We start from the raw sequence: 17,786 nt of genomic DNA, 5'->3' as shown, positions 1-17,786 counted from the left end.
GCCTTTAGTTCCCATCTATTCATTGTTTGAGGAGGCCTATGCAGATTATTATCTTTTATATCTTTGTTTGGCATATGTTTTGGCTTTGTTTTTCATTTACTCATTATTTTAGTAGTGTTATCAAGGGAACTCATGCAAATTGATCATAATCTTCATCTCATCTTCAAAGGAGATCCTTCATTTAGCACTATGATAATTATCATTCGATAATCATCCACGCTTTTCTTCATATCTTAGAGGATTTTTTTTAGTATATATTTTGAGGAGAGTTTTATTCCCACTAGGTTTTACCTCTTTCCTTTCCTTAGGATTTTGTCTCCTTAATTAGACTTAAGGGAGGTGTTAGTATGATAAAATAAGAAAGTTTTATTTTTATCCCTACTTTCAAGGGTAGTTGCTTTTGCATCTTGTTTTATCCCTGATTACAAAAAAAAGTTATTTTAGTGTGATTTTTAAATTGAATAAGGAGTTTCTCTATTGTTTTAGTTTTATTATGATTTTTCCTCAGCTTTTCACTTTGAAGAAGTTTATATATTGTAAATTTATTCATTTATAAAACGAAAAATTCTTGCTCTAAATTTTTCCTCTTTTATCCACAAGTCTAATTTTCTTTTCTAGCTAGATCAACTATGATGTGCATGTTAAGATAAAACTTTACAATGTATTAAAGCTCCATTAAATTTACATGCTAGTAGTGCATACAATTTTACGATGGTATTTTTTATTTCATTACTTTTGACATTTCTATGTGTTTTCTCTTAAATATTGTTAAACATACCATGAATACTAATAATTGGACAAAATTGATTACGCAAAATTTTATTAGTTTCGTATTTCTACTTAATTTCTCTTGCAAATAAGGTTAAGCAGCTTATGAGTGCCAACCTTTGTACAAAATTTTTATGCAAAATCAAAGTTTTATTCCATAATGTCCTTCATTTCATTGGACTCTAGAAGTGTCCATACAAAAATAAATTACTATTAGCCTTTGAAATGCATATTGCGTGGGAATTTAAAGCCTTTAAAGATCCACTTTTAGCTTGTGCAAGGGTTGCTACAAATTAAATTATTTTGTTAAAATATCCATATATATATATATATATATATATATATATATATAATGATTCTATATTCGCACTTGTCTCCTCTAAATTAGTATTTTGAATAAATTTATTTTCTACACATGCTAAAATTGTGCATCATCTATGAGATAACATATTTGTGACTCTCTTGGTTCATATTGTAGTCATAATAACTCGCTCCTCTTCTACGATGTTTGGTCATTGACCCTTTTGATGAGGTTCTCAAGTTGGGAAATGTCTAAAAAATAACTAAAATTCATATCGTACCAAGGGGACACTTTTTTTTAATCATCTTTATATATTTTACATTTTAATTAGCTATTTAGCCAATAGCCATAACCACTTAATCAAAGTTGTTGAGGGAGAGCTATAAACTAGTAGGGTGTCAGGAAACATAATATCTTGACTCTTACCTAAACTCTCTGAAGGTAAGTTTTGCCCTTACCTGTAGGGCTAAAGTTACCTTTAAAGAGTTCAGATAAGGGTGAAGATGAGTTATATTTTTTGATGCTATACTAGTTCATAGCTCTCCCTCAATAACTCTGATTGTGTGGCTATGGCTATATGGGGCCCACCTTAAATCCAATTGCGGGGAGTTTAAAAAATGGTTGTAATAAGGGAACTCAATCTCTATACACATGATATTTATTGAAAAATAATGTTTATTTTGAAGAGGGCTGTTTGAGTTAAAATATAGTTAGATCTCTCCACATCTTACATTTACATTAGGGTCACCTTACCTAGATGATCTAACATTAGAAGATTTAAATCTGCCTAAGAAACTATTGATGATAAACAATCATCATCCTCTACTTTGATGATGAAAGTGATGATAAGGATTCCTCTTCTTCCCCTCTTATTCATGATTTAGAGGTTGATAATTCTCTAGTTTTGACTTCAAATCTATTTTGTTCTTTGTATACATAATAGTTGTAGGTGATCATTTTGGGTTTATATTAAATACTAGTTGGACATGTTCATAATTGGAGGGGTCTTTAGATTTTTAGTAACTTACTACCTAGATAATATCTAGTCATTTTGGGAGGCATATGGAATTCTTTAGTAGGATGCTATTATATAGAATCATAGGCCCTTAACTAGAAACCATGCTTGGGATGTTTCCCTTCTTAAGCGAATTCAATTTTTTCAGTTTATGTGGATCAATGGTATAAAAATTACAATAGACGGTTAGTAGATAGATATAATGAATAGTTAGTTACAAAAGGATTTTCTTAAGTTACTTGTGTTGATTTATCTAAAATATTTGCACTTGTTGTCAACACAAATTTCATTAGACTTACACTCCATTATTGTAGCACATTGCCAAGAGGCTCACAAGATGGAATTGAAAAGTGGCTTTCTTCATGAATATCTCAAGGAGAATATATGAATGGAGAAACTACAAATATTTTTTCCTACGATCCTTCTTTGATTTAAAAAGTTAAATAAATATCATCAATTTTAACCATCCGCTTGAGCTTGGCATGCAAACATAGGTTTCTTCCAAGCACCATAGTTGGGTTCTATAGATTTCATTCGAAACTAAACATCTACATTTTTACGAGGATGCATTATCATTTTTTTTGGTTATTTGTGTTGAATATGCATTCATCATAGTAAGTTCTATATCAATTGTAACATTGAAAAGTACTCTTGATGATAGATTTTTTATGACCCACTTGGGCTCATTACATTACTTTTCTCAAAATTGACATATCTCAATACGATCCTAGGACCATCACTACACAATCTAATCATGTTCTTAATTTTCTCTTAGGGATTCACATGGTTGATTAAAAATATGCTTTAACTCCTTCACTTTATAGATTTCAACTTTAAGCTTAATACTCTTTCACCTTTTCTTGATGGTACTTCATATCACCAAATTGTTTGGAGCCTAAATATTTGACTCACACAAGGCTTTATATTTCATATCTAATACATGCATGACATATTTTTTTGTAGGAACCTAATGAGCCACATTGTAAGGAAATCAAGGTGATTCTCCCCTCTATATAAGGTATTTATAGTTTTTGGATTTGCAATGCAATAAGAAAATAAATATTTGACTCGGTAGGTTATACATATATAGATTGGATACATGATTCTTAGGATTGTAAGTATACTTCAAGTTAGATATTTTTTTCTCCTAGTTTCATCCCTACTTGATGGTCAATAAAATAATATTTTTTGTATTCCTCTATTTAATTTAGGTTGAGTATCAAGGATTTGTAAATATTACCACAGAGTTAAATGGATTCAACATATTCTCACTAATTTAATCCTCAATTTAGAAAACTTTAATAATGTTTATGAAAAAATATTTATATTTATTTATTTAGATATTAGTCCATCATAACACGACCAATATAGAGCTTCACATGTGCTAGATTTAGGAACTCATCTATGGATAGTTCATGGCTATTTTCCTTTCCGAAATTCAACCTATGTTGTCAATATCGTTATGAAGCCATTCACGAAAAGAAAATATCTCCATCTATAAGCCCTCCAAGAGAAGTCCAAACTCTATGTGCATGATATCATTAAGTTTTTTGGGCCCACCTTTGTTGCAGCTTAATCTATGGTTAAAGAGAGGTGTTACTACATATTTTCTTTCTCTTGTTATAGGTTTATCCTATGATTTTGTTCAAGATTACTTAAGTTAGTAAAGTTAGTACTAATGTTAGTAAAAATGATATATTCCATTGTAGTTAAATTTTCACATTTTTATGCCTTTTAGAGTATTCTCGCATTTGTTATATTTTTCATCTCCTCCCTTTCTCATAGCTTATATTTTCTCAATCTCCTAGCATATTTAGTATACTTCTATATACGTTTACATCGAAGTTGCTTCTTTTAGAGTTATTTTTCTCATTAAGAATTCTATAGTTCTCTTTGAAGCTAACTCTATTATGATATTTTGATTTCCTAAATCATATTTGGAGTTTTATTGTATGTGAAATTTATTTCATATATGAAATTCTAGATTTTAATCTATTTTACAAACTCTAACACTACACGGTATTGTAAAACATTTCTTAGTATCTTTGATCTTTTATACATATTTACAAGGCTTAACTTGGAATAACATATCTCTATGCAAGGTATTCATAACTATTATCAATAATCAAATGTTATAGAAGACCGAAGTAGATGAAGACCAATTAGGGGAACAAAAAATAAAAGTCCACATCATGCAAGGTCATATCTAGATGTAGAGAATGATTTTTTACCATAAAGTTCATTCAAGAACCTAAAAATTAATCTAAAAAAACCTATTCAACATAAGATTCAAGAGAGTTAAGTCATAATAGGTCACTATTTTTTTGAGTAAAAAAACTGACATTTAAACTCTTCACCAAAGATCCATATTCTTCAATCAACAAGTTATGTAACATTACCTTTATTTGAATGCAATTTTACAAAATATAATAGTTCACTACTTTAATTTATTAATGATTTGTACTAAATTGGTTGTATTTATATAAATAATTGTCAATTTAACCTTAAGATAATTTAATTTTACTTTGCAATTTTGTTAATACATGCAATATTAGGGATTTCCCTAGTCTTCAAGGGTTTTATATTTGTATTTCTTTTCTAATTTTATATGATACTTCTTAATTTGATCTTCATTTCCTTCACATTATTATATATATTTTATGTTGGTGTTTTTAGCTCTGTTAAGCCCTCTCTTTTGACCACCTCGCATTCCCTTATCCACCTTAATGGCTTCTCATTTTTAGATATATATGTATCATTAATTTTTTTATCAATGAATTCAAAAGGAATTTATATTTTATTGTCATGACTATCTCCCCATATTCCTTACAAGTCTTACCTTTTCAATTTGGCGTTACATGATGGACTTAACCCTTATAAATTATATAACTCAAATTGAAAATTAGCCAACTATCAATATTTATTACTACAATGAGATTTTATTTTAAATTTTTTTATAGGTAATCGACTGAAGCCTAGATTATTTATTATTCATTTATTATTATTGTTAAGATTAATTATTATGTATTGATCTCAAGTAGATGTGAACCCAAGACCTCCTTAATGAGAGGCACACAATTTACCAATGCATTGTAGGCTCAATTTCATCCCTCGAAATTATTAATAAAATCTAGATTTTAAAAGTTCCTATTTTAGGACCATACTATGTTCGTGTACAACAAGGAAAATTTGACCTAAATGAAATTGTTTCTATGAATCCTTTTGGGGAATGGTATATGACAATTATTTTTTGATGACAATTATGTCTTGTATTTTTTTAACACCTTTTAATTAATTTTTTATTAGACATAATTATTGTTTTAAAAATCTCTCATGTATAACAAGCATAATTTCACTAAAACATATGAATTCTTTTATCAAGCAGATGTAAAATTGTAGTTTGATGTCATTTTTTTTGGCAAGAAATGGTAAATATTTAATGTATTATCTCTACTTTGTAGACCTCTTTGAGAAGAAATTCAATGAAAAATTAATCAAACTTTAAAAAAAATACATATTTAGAATCTACAGAGCCTGATCTATAATGCGTATTTATTTTGTCAAAATATTCCTTTGAAAACATTTTTAGATATATGTCTAGAGTCCCTATTGTGTATGGACACTGGCAGAAACTTCAAGTTGCAAGTCAAATTAGGTCCAAGGCTACAATTCAACTACCAAGCCTCTTTCCAAACCAAAATCCAATGGTAAAAGCATGCTTGGAATTCCATTTTAATTAGAAACAAGATCTCATTTAGTAAATGTGACCTAATTTACCTTTTTTTAGAATCATAATGTATAAATGACTCAATGAACTTTTCCTTTAGAAATTGATATTTTTTCAAACTAGGAGCCTATTTCGAAATGGGTCCTATTTAATTTTTCAAAACAAGATGTTTCTAAAGTACATGTCAAAGATCCCAGAGCTAAATAAGACCTCATTCATTCTAAGCGAGAACCCATTTTATTCAGTTTGATTTTGCAAATTTGGGTAAGTATGAAAGTTCCACCATAAGTGGAGTCAACTTCTTCCACTTACCATAGAACAAGGTAGTTAAGTGTATCTTCATGTACTATGGTATCAGTGTGAAATGTTAGAAGCTATGGTGTTCGATTTTACAAAAGGTGATTTATAGTAGAAATGTGATCTTCCATGAGTTGAAACCTTCTATTATTGATGTGTAGCTAGATAAAGATGCAATCTTTAAAAAAAGAGGTGTTTTAGGTACAACATAGTTTGATGAAAGATGATCTACACACTCCTATTAAGCTTGATGATGAGGAGAGCTCGAGAAGCTCAAAAAGTTTTAAAGAAGAGAAATAATATCAACTTTAGTATTTTAAGAGGTTTACTTGTAATAGGAGGCAACCTAAAAGATATGGTTATTCACCAAAAAGGTTTGGATATTCATTGTTGGATTGTAATTGGACATATGCTTTTATTACTAACTCTAACGAGCCTAAGAATTTTAAAGAGGGTATGAGTGCGCATGATGCAAATTCTAAGATGGAATCCATTAGTGAATTAAAATGCTACATGAGATTTGCACCTTTAACTGAAGGATGGAAACCTATTGGATGTAAATGGGCATTGAAGAAGGAACTAGTTTTAGATGGTACTAAGCATCATAAAGCATGGTGACCAAAGGGTAGTTTTCAAGTGAAGGAAATTAATTGTGGTGAAACATTCTATTGTGTAGCTAAGTTGGAATCTATTTAATTTATTTTATCACTTACAACACCTTGTGACTTGAAATTTAGGTAGAAGGGTGTGAAGATATCATTCCTTCACAAAGATTTGGAGGAAATCTACATGGCGCAACCAAAGAAATTTTTGCAAAAGGTAAATAGAACCTTGTTTATAAGTTAAATAGATGCACATATGTTTTCAAATAGTTTTCTATAATGTGGGATCAAGAGTTTAAAACTTGTGTGTTGTCTTTGGTATTTTTGAGATATAAAATTAACCAATGTGTATATTTTAAATCTAAAAGTGATGAGATTCCCATGATAGTAATGAATGAGAAAATGTCTTGTTTATTGGGAATGGTAAGAGGATAATTTCACATTTGAAGTATCGAATAAAAACACAATTTGAGATGAAATGTTTAGGTACATTGAGATGTACTCTTGAAATTGCAATCATTATAGATAAAGCTATCGAGAACCTTTAGATGAGCCAAAGCAAGTATATAAATTTGTGTTCAAGAGATTCAACATGATATGTTCTATGCAACTACTTGTTCTAATTTGTTTCAAGTGATAAAAATTTATATGGAGAATTGCCCAAGATTTCCCATTGAGATGGATGACACATCTAAGTACCCTGATTATAACATGATGTATGTTATGATTTGTACTAGGCTAGACATTGTCCAAGAAATGGGAGTCCTGAGTCAGTTTATCACTAATCCTAGTAGGGTACATTAAGATGTGGTTAAGAGAGTGTTTAGGTGTTCAAGGGGCATTTCTAATTATTTTTTTGTTTTCATGGTTATCCCGCTAGACTTTTGTATTAAGATTTTGTTTGTGGATATGTTGATTCAAATTAGATAGATGGTATTGACAGTTGAAGGTCAACTAATATATATGTCTTCATGATGTCTGGTGGTGCTAGCAATTGGATGACTACACAACAAGTTATAGTCATTTAATACCCTACAGAAGTAGTGTACATTTCATCTACTCATACTTGCAAGGAAGATATTTGTCTTACGATATCATTTTTGATGCATGATATATAACTATTTATTGTGACAACTAGAGCACTGTTCACTTATTGAATAATCTTACTTTCAATGCCAAGACAAAGTATATTGATGTATACTTTCATTTTTATTGTGATATGGTATAAGATGGAAAATGTTTATATTGAATGTTACATATATATTGATGAAGCTGATCAAGGTAGAGGAGTTTAGATGGTGTACTAGCTCTATGAGCTTTAGGGTAAAGAGCTTTAGGGAAAGCAAATGGAAAAATATGACTTTTGATGGGTCTTCCACAAGTGGGGGAGTGTAGGAATTAAAGTGTCTCAACCTTAGATTCTAAATAAGTTTTATATTTTATTATTTATTGCACTAACTTTGGAATTCCTAAAATTTAGGGGACTAGCATCATAAGTTATATGTTAGGACTATGAAAGTTTTTTAATTACTATGACAACAACTAGTTTGATGAAAGAGTCATGGAGAGTTATTATTTGACATCTAGTATATATTGGGGAGTTCACTTTTTTATAAGTGGTGTGAGGGAGTTATATCATATGATAAGATGATTGTTACATGGGTGAGTCATAAGTTAGCACTTTGGAAAGTTGCCATTCACAACATTTCATAGAAATGATGCTTGTGTTTTTTGACACCACTTACCTTTTAAGCACCTAAGTTGGTTTTAAAAACCATGGATGCTTTCCACTCCTATATTGTGCTCCATAAATATGCGACTTCTTAGTATATTTTGTATGCTATAGTTGCCCTTGAAGAACATTGACTCTAAGATTACATTGTAGTTATTGTTGTTGTTGAATAATACAATTGAACTATATGTTTGGAGTATGAGTTTTCTCGTGAGAGAACTTTTCCACATAAGTTGAGTGTTTTTAATTTTAATTATTTAAATCCAAATTTATATGTGTTTATCTAATATCTAGTAGTCAAATATTTGCAAAAAAAAATTATTCTTTGTTTTTAAATTAAATTTACCATTTAATATGCTATTATACACTTCGCTTCCTTTCAAATTTTATATTCAAATAATTCATAAACAAAAAGTTAAAGCTATATTTACAAAGCATATTGTAACTAAAACACTAAAACTAATCCAATATAAAACAAATTAAAAACCAAAGATATATAAAATCCATGTTTTCACTTTACACGACTCTTTCAAAGTAGTTATTTGGCCTCAAAATCAACAATCAATACATATTAATATTAAAAATTAATTGCCCTCACTAAAGTTAGACTGAAATGCCATCCAAATAGTTAAATTTATCCCAACTAAATTTAGATTCAAAAGCCATAAAAATAATAGTTCTAAACAAGTTTGACTACCACAAGCCTTATAGGAATCCATTTTACTAGAATGATACTCCATCTTCTTCACAAGTTCTTATAAACTCTCACATGCAATCTTGCCCAACAAGATAAAAAACACATGAAAGTGCATATCCTACAAGCAAGCAAAATAAAGCTTAGTTTACATTATGTCCACATGCAAAGAAAGGCACACATTTTATTTTGTATAAGCAATCTTTCTTAGTTGATTAAGAATATTTAATTCAACATCTTCAACTAAATGACCTATAGGTAATGTACAACTTTGAGACATGTTTTTTCACTAATCACTTTAACAAATACCTTGGAATAGAGGCAAACACTAACACAATAGAAAACTAATTAATCTCCAATAGACACCCACACTATGTTCTCGAGGTTTCTGATGGGGGGAGAAAAATGTTGCAAATTTATCATTACAAGAAAACCTATGAATAAAACAATACACATTAAGATAAAAAGCCTCCACTAAAAGCTAAGTTTGTATATTTTCAAATTTGCCAAATAGATCTTCAACAACAACAAATAGAAGACTAGCACAATTCACTTGAACTCGCCAAAGTCCATGTTTCCTATCCCAACTTATGAATCAACAAATTCACTAACATGTAAGATTAAAACTATATTGTAGACACGATAACGATGAAAAATATAAGAATCACCTATCAAATAGAGGGTAATAGCTAATAGAGTAGCTCTATCTATTAAAACAACACTACATTGCAGAAAACTTTATAAGAAATCAATAAACTTTGAGAAGACTGAAGAATAAGTTTTGAAATTGAACGACTTTTCACTATTTGAATCTTTCATGGAAAATAGAAAACTATACATTACAAAGGGAATTTGTTCATACTGTAGAAAACTATAGGTTTCAAGTGGATAATCATTTTACCATATTTATAATAGTTGGATAGAAACATTATTATCTTGCAACCAAATATTCAAATGTTTGGATCATAAAACTTTCCCATCAAGAAACATAAAAAAACACATACTAGTGCTTTGAATGCTTTAAGATGAGTCCCATCGAAATTACTTAACCCCTGCTTCCAATGTGTACAAAGTTGATTGTACTAAATTGCCACATATAGTTCATAGCCAAGGTCCCTAAAACATCCACACAAAGTTTTGCATGAGCAACAAACTAATGTTAGCCATTTCCCCCCTTAAAGTACGATAGAAAATTAACAAAACACCCTAATCCTAACATTTTTTTGATGATGTATTTCTTTAGATCGATGGGGTACCATGCCAAAACAAACAAAACAAGTGACTTGCCTCAAGTTTTTGCTCAAAATTATACTGTGCTATTGCTGAAGAAAGGTGCATAATCTATGTTTAAAGAAACGTTGGTCACAAAATTAGGTGCATGGCTCCTCAAATTGTTGAAAGCAAAAAATGCATGGAGAATGCCATATGCCCTACCTTGTTACATGCCAACGAAAACTCTGCATAGAAGATGCACGTATATGTAGATTGCCACATCTCCCAATGAACCCATTTTCCGTCCAATTTTCTCAAGAGTAAAATAAAAGGACTACCAAAAAAAATAATGGAGTCAATTAGAAAATAAAAGCAAAACTTTAGATTTTCATTTTAATGAAAAACATTACCCCAACCATAATATAAGTGAAATGGAGACCAAAAAAAACTATTATACAACTCTTCCACAACACTTCTCTAGCATCAAAATCAAGAATAAGTACATATCAATATTCAAAACGAATTGTCCCAACTAAATTTAGATTCAAAAGCTACCCAAATAATAGTTTTAAACAAGTTTGACTACAACAAACCTTGTTGGAATCCCTTTTATTATGAGGACACTCCATCCTCTTCACACATTCTTATAAACTCTCACATGCAATCTCCCCTAACTAAATAATAATAAAAAACACATGAAAGTGCATATCCAACAAGCAAGCAAAACAAACCTCGGTTCATATTATGTCGACATGCAAAGTAAGGCACACATTCTGTTCCGTATAAGCAATCTTTCTTAGTTAGCTACGAATATTGAATTCACTAAACCATCTCAACTAAAATACCTATCACATTGACATTCAAACAGACAAAATTCATGCTACGGTTTCGAATTCAATAAGGGCGGCGGTAAAAACAAACAAAAAGATTCCAAGCTTGGCTAAGTAATTTAAGCCATGTGTTATAAAATATAAATTTAAGCTCCCGTTTGCACGGTAGTTTTCCTGGAGCAATTATTGTGGGTTGTTTGGAGTATTCCTGCTCACATTTCCGTCTAATTCTTCCCTGTTTGAAACCCTCATTTCACCTCAAAATTGTATGCACTCAATTTACTGTTTGCAAGATTCGATCATCTTCATCCAGGCGAAGCTGTTGAGGTATGTCAATTTCCAGCCTCGGCTGCTATGAAATTTCTGTTGCATTTTGTCTGAAGATTGTTTGCATGGTTTTGTATTTTATTTGATTGACGGAAAATAATTAACCGTGTTGGGGAATTGGGAAATTTTCATTTCAGTGGAGGACAGGTGCAGTTCTGATAATTTTTTCAGATCATTTGGTTGCTGCAGCGAATTGCTTATTTAATCTTTGATACTTGTTATTTGTTATCTGAACGAGTTTTTCTGCGGCATATTGTTGTGTTTTGTGATTGTTAGCAACAAGGGAACTGTTGTCCTGAGAGGAAGAAATTCTCTTTATCTTTTGTTTTCTGGGTTCTGTTTTATGAGAACATGTTTAAGAGCATATATGAATTTTGCTGCTGGAAGGATATTAGGTTGTTAGTCTTTTCTGGAGGCAATTGCAGCTTCAATTTTGTAGTGGCGGGGTTTTTAAGGAGTCCATAAATATTAATGTGCTTTACAGGAGGATTCTATTGCAAAGGGGTTCTTGTTTGATACTACTGTTTATTATTTCTTTTGATAACTTTGTCATTTAAGTATTAAATTATAGAAAGATGCTCCGTTGAGATTGATCTAAATATATTAGAGAGAACATTCTTTGGGGCAACTGCAAATTGAAATTCAAGTGCTCTTTAGTTGGTTGTATTTGTGGATTTTGGGTTGTATCTTGGCCTGATTGAATCAGTTTTTGGGCTAGAGGACTCATTTTATTAAAATAAAGTGTTTTTTCTGCTGCGTATATTGTAATGAAATTGGGAAGTTAGATGAGAAAGTGTATCTCTTCATATCTTTTTTAGTTTTGTGCACCTTTTTCTGTTTATATTTATACAAACACAACACTCTGCTGGGTATATGCCCTGTTTGTCACATCCAAAGTCAAGTTTGTTTTAGGGTCAGACAACTTCTCAGCCCTTAATATTTAATAAGGGAAACAAAATTCAGAATTCCTGAGTGCAAATGAAACCAATATGTTTCTGACAATGCAAATTGTTTTAGGTTTTTTAGTTTTGAGCTGGTGAGAATGAGGGCTTAGGTTTTATGCAGGAATTTGAAATGGAAAAATGCACCTGAACTTATGTGTTTTCGTTTTCTGAAAGAAAAAGAGATCTCAAAAACATGTCAAAGCATAGGATCACCATTGTCCTTCCTGGACCATAGCATTGTGTTTCTCGGAAGCCAATTCCATAAACTTTGTAAAAATGGCTCATGATCATGTTTACTATGTTCTGAATTTTTAGATAAGAAAAAAAACTTGTCAAAGGTGAAATAAACATTGTTTTAGGGTGAGATGTTTGATGCCTCTACAGTCAACAAGATTTCTGGGTACAAACTGGTGTGGAGATTTTTAGTGCTTCAGACGACCTCTGTTTTGGGGTTTTGTCTTTTGAGCTGCCGGGGCTTAGGGCTGAGGTCTTAGGCTATGAGGATGAAAATTGGTGAATCACCCCTACAAGAGATCTTTTAGAAAAGTTGATTCGGAGGCCTCATAATATTTTTACTACTTTTGATTGGCAAACTATAATATAACCTCATTGTGGTTTCTAGATCACAGCATATTGTTCTTTGAAAGCAAATTGCATTGTAGGAATGGGCATTAATCCTGTTTAGTTTCTTATGAATTTCGGATGAGGAGTGGAAAACCTTAGTAATTCTCTGTTTTACTATTTAGCATATAATATGATCTGAACCTTTGCATAGGTATAGCCACATTGTTTAAATAAGGCAATGCTTCATTTTGAATCAGGAAGGAATAAAGTTGTACACCTCATTAAAACATTATACGGTAAATGAAAAGACAACCCTGAATTGAATGTTTGCATAGTTGGGAGGTCTCATGCACCAGTGTTGCGCATAGCAATGACTTACAAATCTAATTTTACCCTTCTCTTTGTTACCGAACACCAATTCTGATATCTATCATTCCGCCCCATGGATTGCTTGGTCTTGTATAGATTATTACCAACATTCTTTCATTGTACTGATTGACTTCCGGGACAAGTGCATTCACTTTTTAAAGAGCCTTGCGGGTTCTAGTTGACAGTTATAATCCAACTTACTTTGCGGAAAGATAAATAAACCACTGGGGAGGTCAAATTCAGCTTAACAATTTTTCCTTAACGAAGATAGCAGAATAATTTGTCAAAAAGTAAAACATTATGAGATACACATCATGCCGAACTCCATTATTTGGAGCGCTGGAATCCAAGGCTTGAAAAAGTGTGGAGTTCTTTTCCTTGTTTATTCAAGGAGAGTGATTAAGTAATGGATAATCATTTTGTCTGGCCTAAGATTAAATTAATTTACAGATGGACCCTTTCTTATGGAAGAGATCTGTAGTTTTTTCTCATTGAAGTTGGTGGCTTTCTGCATAAAAGTGGTTTGAACAGTATAACTTAAAAACTAGAAGCCTTGGGCCCTGGTCCCATGGAGGGGGTTTTCTGAAATATTTTAGCAAGTGCTGCTGAAATCTTTTGGGAGCATTTTAAAGCAAGTGGTCCCACGAATTTTGTAATGCTGGGTATGCTTAAAATTATAAGCTCCAAAATCATTTGATGTTGGTGGTCTCATTAATTGTTTAACAACTTTTAACAAGAAGTAATGATAAATAATTACTGAAATTTATTAGGAAGTAGGTGGTTAAACAAGTATTTTCGCCACAAAATTATCCTTGAAGTTTATTGGTGGGAATTTGAATTTTGCAGCAATTTTTTGCCAGTCCTGGTTTTGAAAAATTTCCAGTCTCACCTTTAATAGAACTCTCTTAAATCTGAAAGCTAAGAAAAGGTTTGTTTTGAACACCTCCCCCACAACCTCTAATTTATCCTGTAGTGCAGGAATCTTAACAAAAAAAATTCTGATAAGATCCCCTGTTCCATGAAAAATTTCCCCCAAAAACCTTCCCTGGAACTGCCTCAAGTATACAGCTACCAAAATCTGTCAATAGAAGTGTAAACAACTGCCACCTGACCAAGTCTTCAACTTCTCCCCAGCTATTCAACATCTGCAATTCGATTAAAGAGATGCTCATAGGATGTTACTTGTTAGCTGCACAACTGTCTTCGATTCCTCACTAGAGAGAGCTAAGGTTAAAGATAATGAAGGTCACTTAACGCACATAAGATATGCCCCTTAGCTGAAAAAGTTGTATACGGTCGCATTTCATAGCTTTGTGGGTTTCAATCTGTGGTCAAATACATAATTCATAAGAACTGATGTCTGGGTGCATTCGGTAGCTTTCCTTTTAGTTGGTACATTCTGCTGCGTTCTCAATCCTGCTTTACTAAAAACATTGACTAGGATTGTTAGTCTCTAGGAGGATGTTGGTTTCTGATGTAGATGGGATTGGGGATAAGGCAGAATTACTCAGCTACAAACTCGAACTCAATTTCTTTGATTCTATTCCACCTTACAGTAATTCAAATCTATAGCTAATAACTCCAGTAGAGTGATCTAATCTCATATAACACAAATTCATACAGAGACAATCAATAGTATTTGGAATCAGCATCAAGATTATTTACATTTGCAGATATTTATTACAAAGAGACTTATGGTTTTTTTCTTACTCTGCCTCTGCAAAGATCACCCTCTTTTATTATTAGTTGTTCCAATAATCAATATCAACTAACCAATTCTCCAATGCCCACTACTTATTTCTTTATATTACCTTGCAGTAGTTAATCAATTCAAAAGAAATATCCTTTTATAAAAAATGAAATTAACTCTCAGCTGTAGGCACCATAGAAGCATTACTTCTCCGCCTTTTCCTTTTTTACAGTACTCTGGTCTATTTTCTTATGGCAGCTTGTACATTTTTACGCTGCTCAAATTTTAAATTCTCTGCTGGCTGTGTTAGATTTTCTCATTGCAAGTATTCATATTCTGCTTTCTCATTCCTTCTCTTCCTCACCCCTTCACTTCCAGCATGGCTTTATTTATTTTTTAATTTTTGAAGTTTTTGCGGTCTTTTCCAATTCATATGCAACCCCTACACTTTACTATTTAATCGTTTTGCTCTTTAACCTTCTCCAGCTGTGCACCTATCCTCTTTATGGGCCTTTTCCTAAATATAAATCTAGGTAGTCACCATTATAACTTATGCTATTTAATTTTGTACAGAAATTGAACAATATACCATAATACCCTGGCCATAGAAATGTCATTGCGGAACGCCAATTTAAACATCAAGAACACAAAACAAGTTTTCGGTGTTGCAGATTGTTTATTTCCCCGGGATGCGCTATCAGTTTCATGGAAAGGAGCTACGAATTTATTTATTATTAATTTATATGGACTGATGTTTTTCTTGGATTTATTCCATAGAAGGGGCTATAGCCACCTGCAATAGGCATCATCTTTAATATGATGATTAGAAACATACCGCAACAAAGGTAGGGAAGGGAAATTAGAAGGTATAGTAGCACGATCAATTCATCAATCAAATTAAAATCAAGCTGTACGAAACACTAACAAATCAATAATTAAATTAAAATCAATTCATGTTGTAGACATTTACATGGGGGTTAGTTTCACATTTTTACCTCAACTAGATATAGAAAATCCTACTCCTAAAGCAGACAGGCTTGGGTAAACCTTTAGATAAAAGCTAGCAAACTGAAAACCTTGAGGACATACATCATTAGAGTCTTTTCGCAACATAGACGGTAGAATTTAGCACTTCGATCGGTTGACAGACGTGGAATTTATATAGAGCAACATCGGTTAGGGTCGATATTTTAAAATTTAATATTTAAATGCATTTTCAGACCTAGTTTTTTAATTTAATCATTTGCCATTAATTATTTGTGATAGATTATGAATATTTGTTCGAATTATTTGATAATATTTTTATTATTTTAAGAAAACATTTTAAATATTTTTTTTAAAGACAATGTCAAAATTTAAGTACATATATATGTGAGAGACATTCCATACCTCCATGCCCCGACACCACATCTGCAAATTGCACTCCATATTTATGGGTAAAACTTAGTTGTCTTGTCTGCTCAATTTTAATCTTCCGTGGAGCCTTTTGACACCGTTCTTTTTTACAGAAATATCGAAATGGTAGATCAATTGACAGGCTTAAGGAGCTTTATAATGAATGATTTATAAGATATAATACTTGCTGAAGGTTCTGCAAATGAGAGTCTCTAGTAAAAGGGGTTTAATCTTGGAGGAAAGTCTGTGGTTAAGCATGCTTGAGCTGGAGTAGTACTAAGATGGGCAACCTCTTGGGAAGCTTTGGTGCTTCACGTAATGCTAATTGTTCCATTTATTTCAACTTGCTGTTACTCATGAAACATGGGTTAACGAGTTTGAAGCAAATAATATATAGTTGAATTCTGATGGCGATATCACAATTTGACTTGCTTATCAAAATATATATTTTTAACTTGATTTTTATAGTAATATTGGGGGTTTGCCACTTAGTGTGTTGGTTAAGTTGTGGCATTGTCGTTATTGTTCCCTAGCTCATTGTGCCTTCACTGATTCGATGTGCTCGTTAGTTTGTGCCCCAACTTTGTAATAAGGCGACAATGTCCCATAGTTGTGGACTCACCTATTTTTAGCTTTAGGTGAAAAGCATTCCACGCATATTTGGAGGGTATGTTGGTGCCCTTATCACCATGTACATTAAGAGGATTACTAAACACTTTTAAATTTTGTATTGTAATATTCACAATTTTCTCAATTTGATGCCGGATTATAGAGTGTGATTAAAAACATTGATGCAAATAGTCTTCAAGATCTAATGTATAATGTTCTTTAAAGCTAGGGTTATTTGAAAATATTTAAATTGGATACTAGATTAGCAAATAGAATAAGTAGTTTAATTATTATTTAATTTATTTTTTATAGTAATATTTACGCACATATCAAATTATTTAAGCTCTCTAGTATTTTTCATTTTTAATAAATAATGGTCATTAAGGTTGGGTTTTATGGAGGGGTACATATGAATTTTTTTAGTGGATGTTGTTGGGATTTTTAATAATTATTTCAAGAAAATAATATATAATTTGTGATATGAATATCAGGATTTAACTGTGTGATTTTGAGTCAAACTCGATGACCCATGTTTCATGAGTAGTGATTCAACATGAATCCATCTCTCATGAGAATAAATGGAACACTTAGCACTCATTGGATCTAGGTGATGCTCACAAGGGTGAAGCACCGGGACTTCCCGGGAGGTCACCCATCCCAGTACTACTCCAGCCTGAGCGCGCTTAACTACAGAGTTTCCTCCATAGTTA

At 31.7% G+C, this 17,786-nt stretch overlaps 1 protein-coding gene across 6 annotated transcripts in view; it reads left to right on the top strand.

Annotated features, from left to right (window-relative positions):
- The first annotated feature begins 11,320 nt into the window (after positions 1 to 11,320).
- LOC149550523 (putative E3 ubiquitin-protein ligase RHG1A) overlaps positions 11,321 to 17,786 on the top strand; it is a 74,310-nt gene continuing 67,844 nt past the window's right edge. For 3 of the 6 annotated variants that reach the window (XR_016354215.1, XM_089793527.1, XM_089793529.1), the window contains exon 1: positions 11,367 to 11,505. The gene's annotated coding sequence lies outside the window, so the exon portion shown is untranslated. Of the gene's footprint in view, positions 11,506 to 17,786 lie in introns of all 6 variants that reach the window. The other 3 variants (XM_089793525.1, XM_089793528.1, XM_089793523.1) reach the window with 3 other exon arrangements.

This window comes from Cupressus sempervirens, chromosome 7 (assembly GCF_028749045.1).
Source record: "Cupressus sempervirens isolate cs-2001-9-10 chromosome 7, ASM2874904v1, whole genome shotgun sequence".
In the NCBI taxonomy this organism is placed as follows: Eukaryota; Viridiplantae; Streptophyta; class Pinopsida; order Cupressales; family Cupressaceae; genus Cupressus; species Cupressus sempervirens.
Note: the sequence above shows the minus strand (reverse complement) of the source record. Positions and strands in the feature narration are given on the sequence as shown.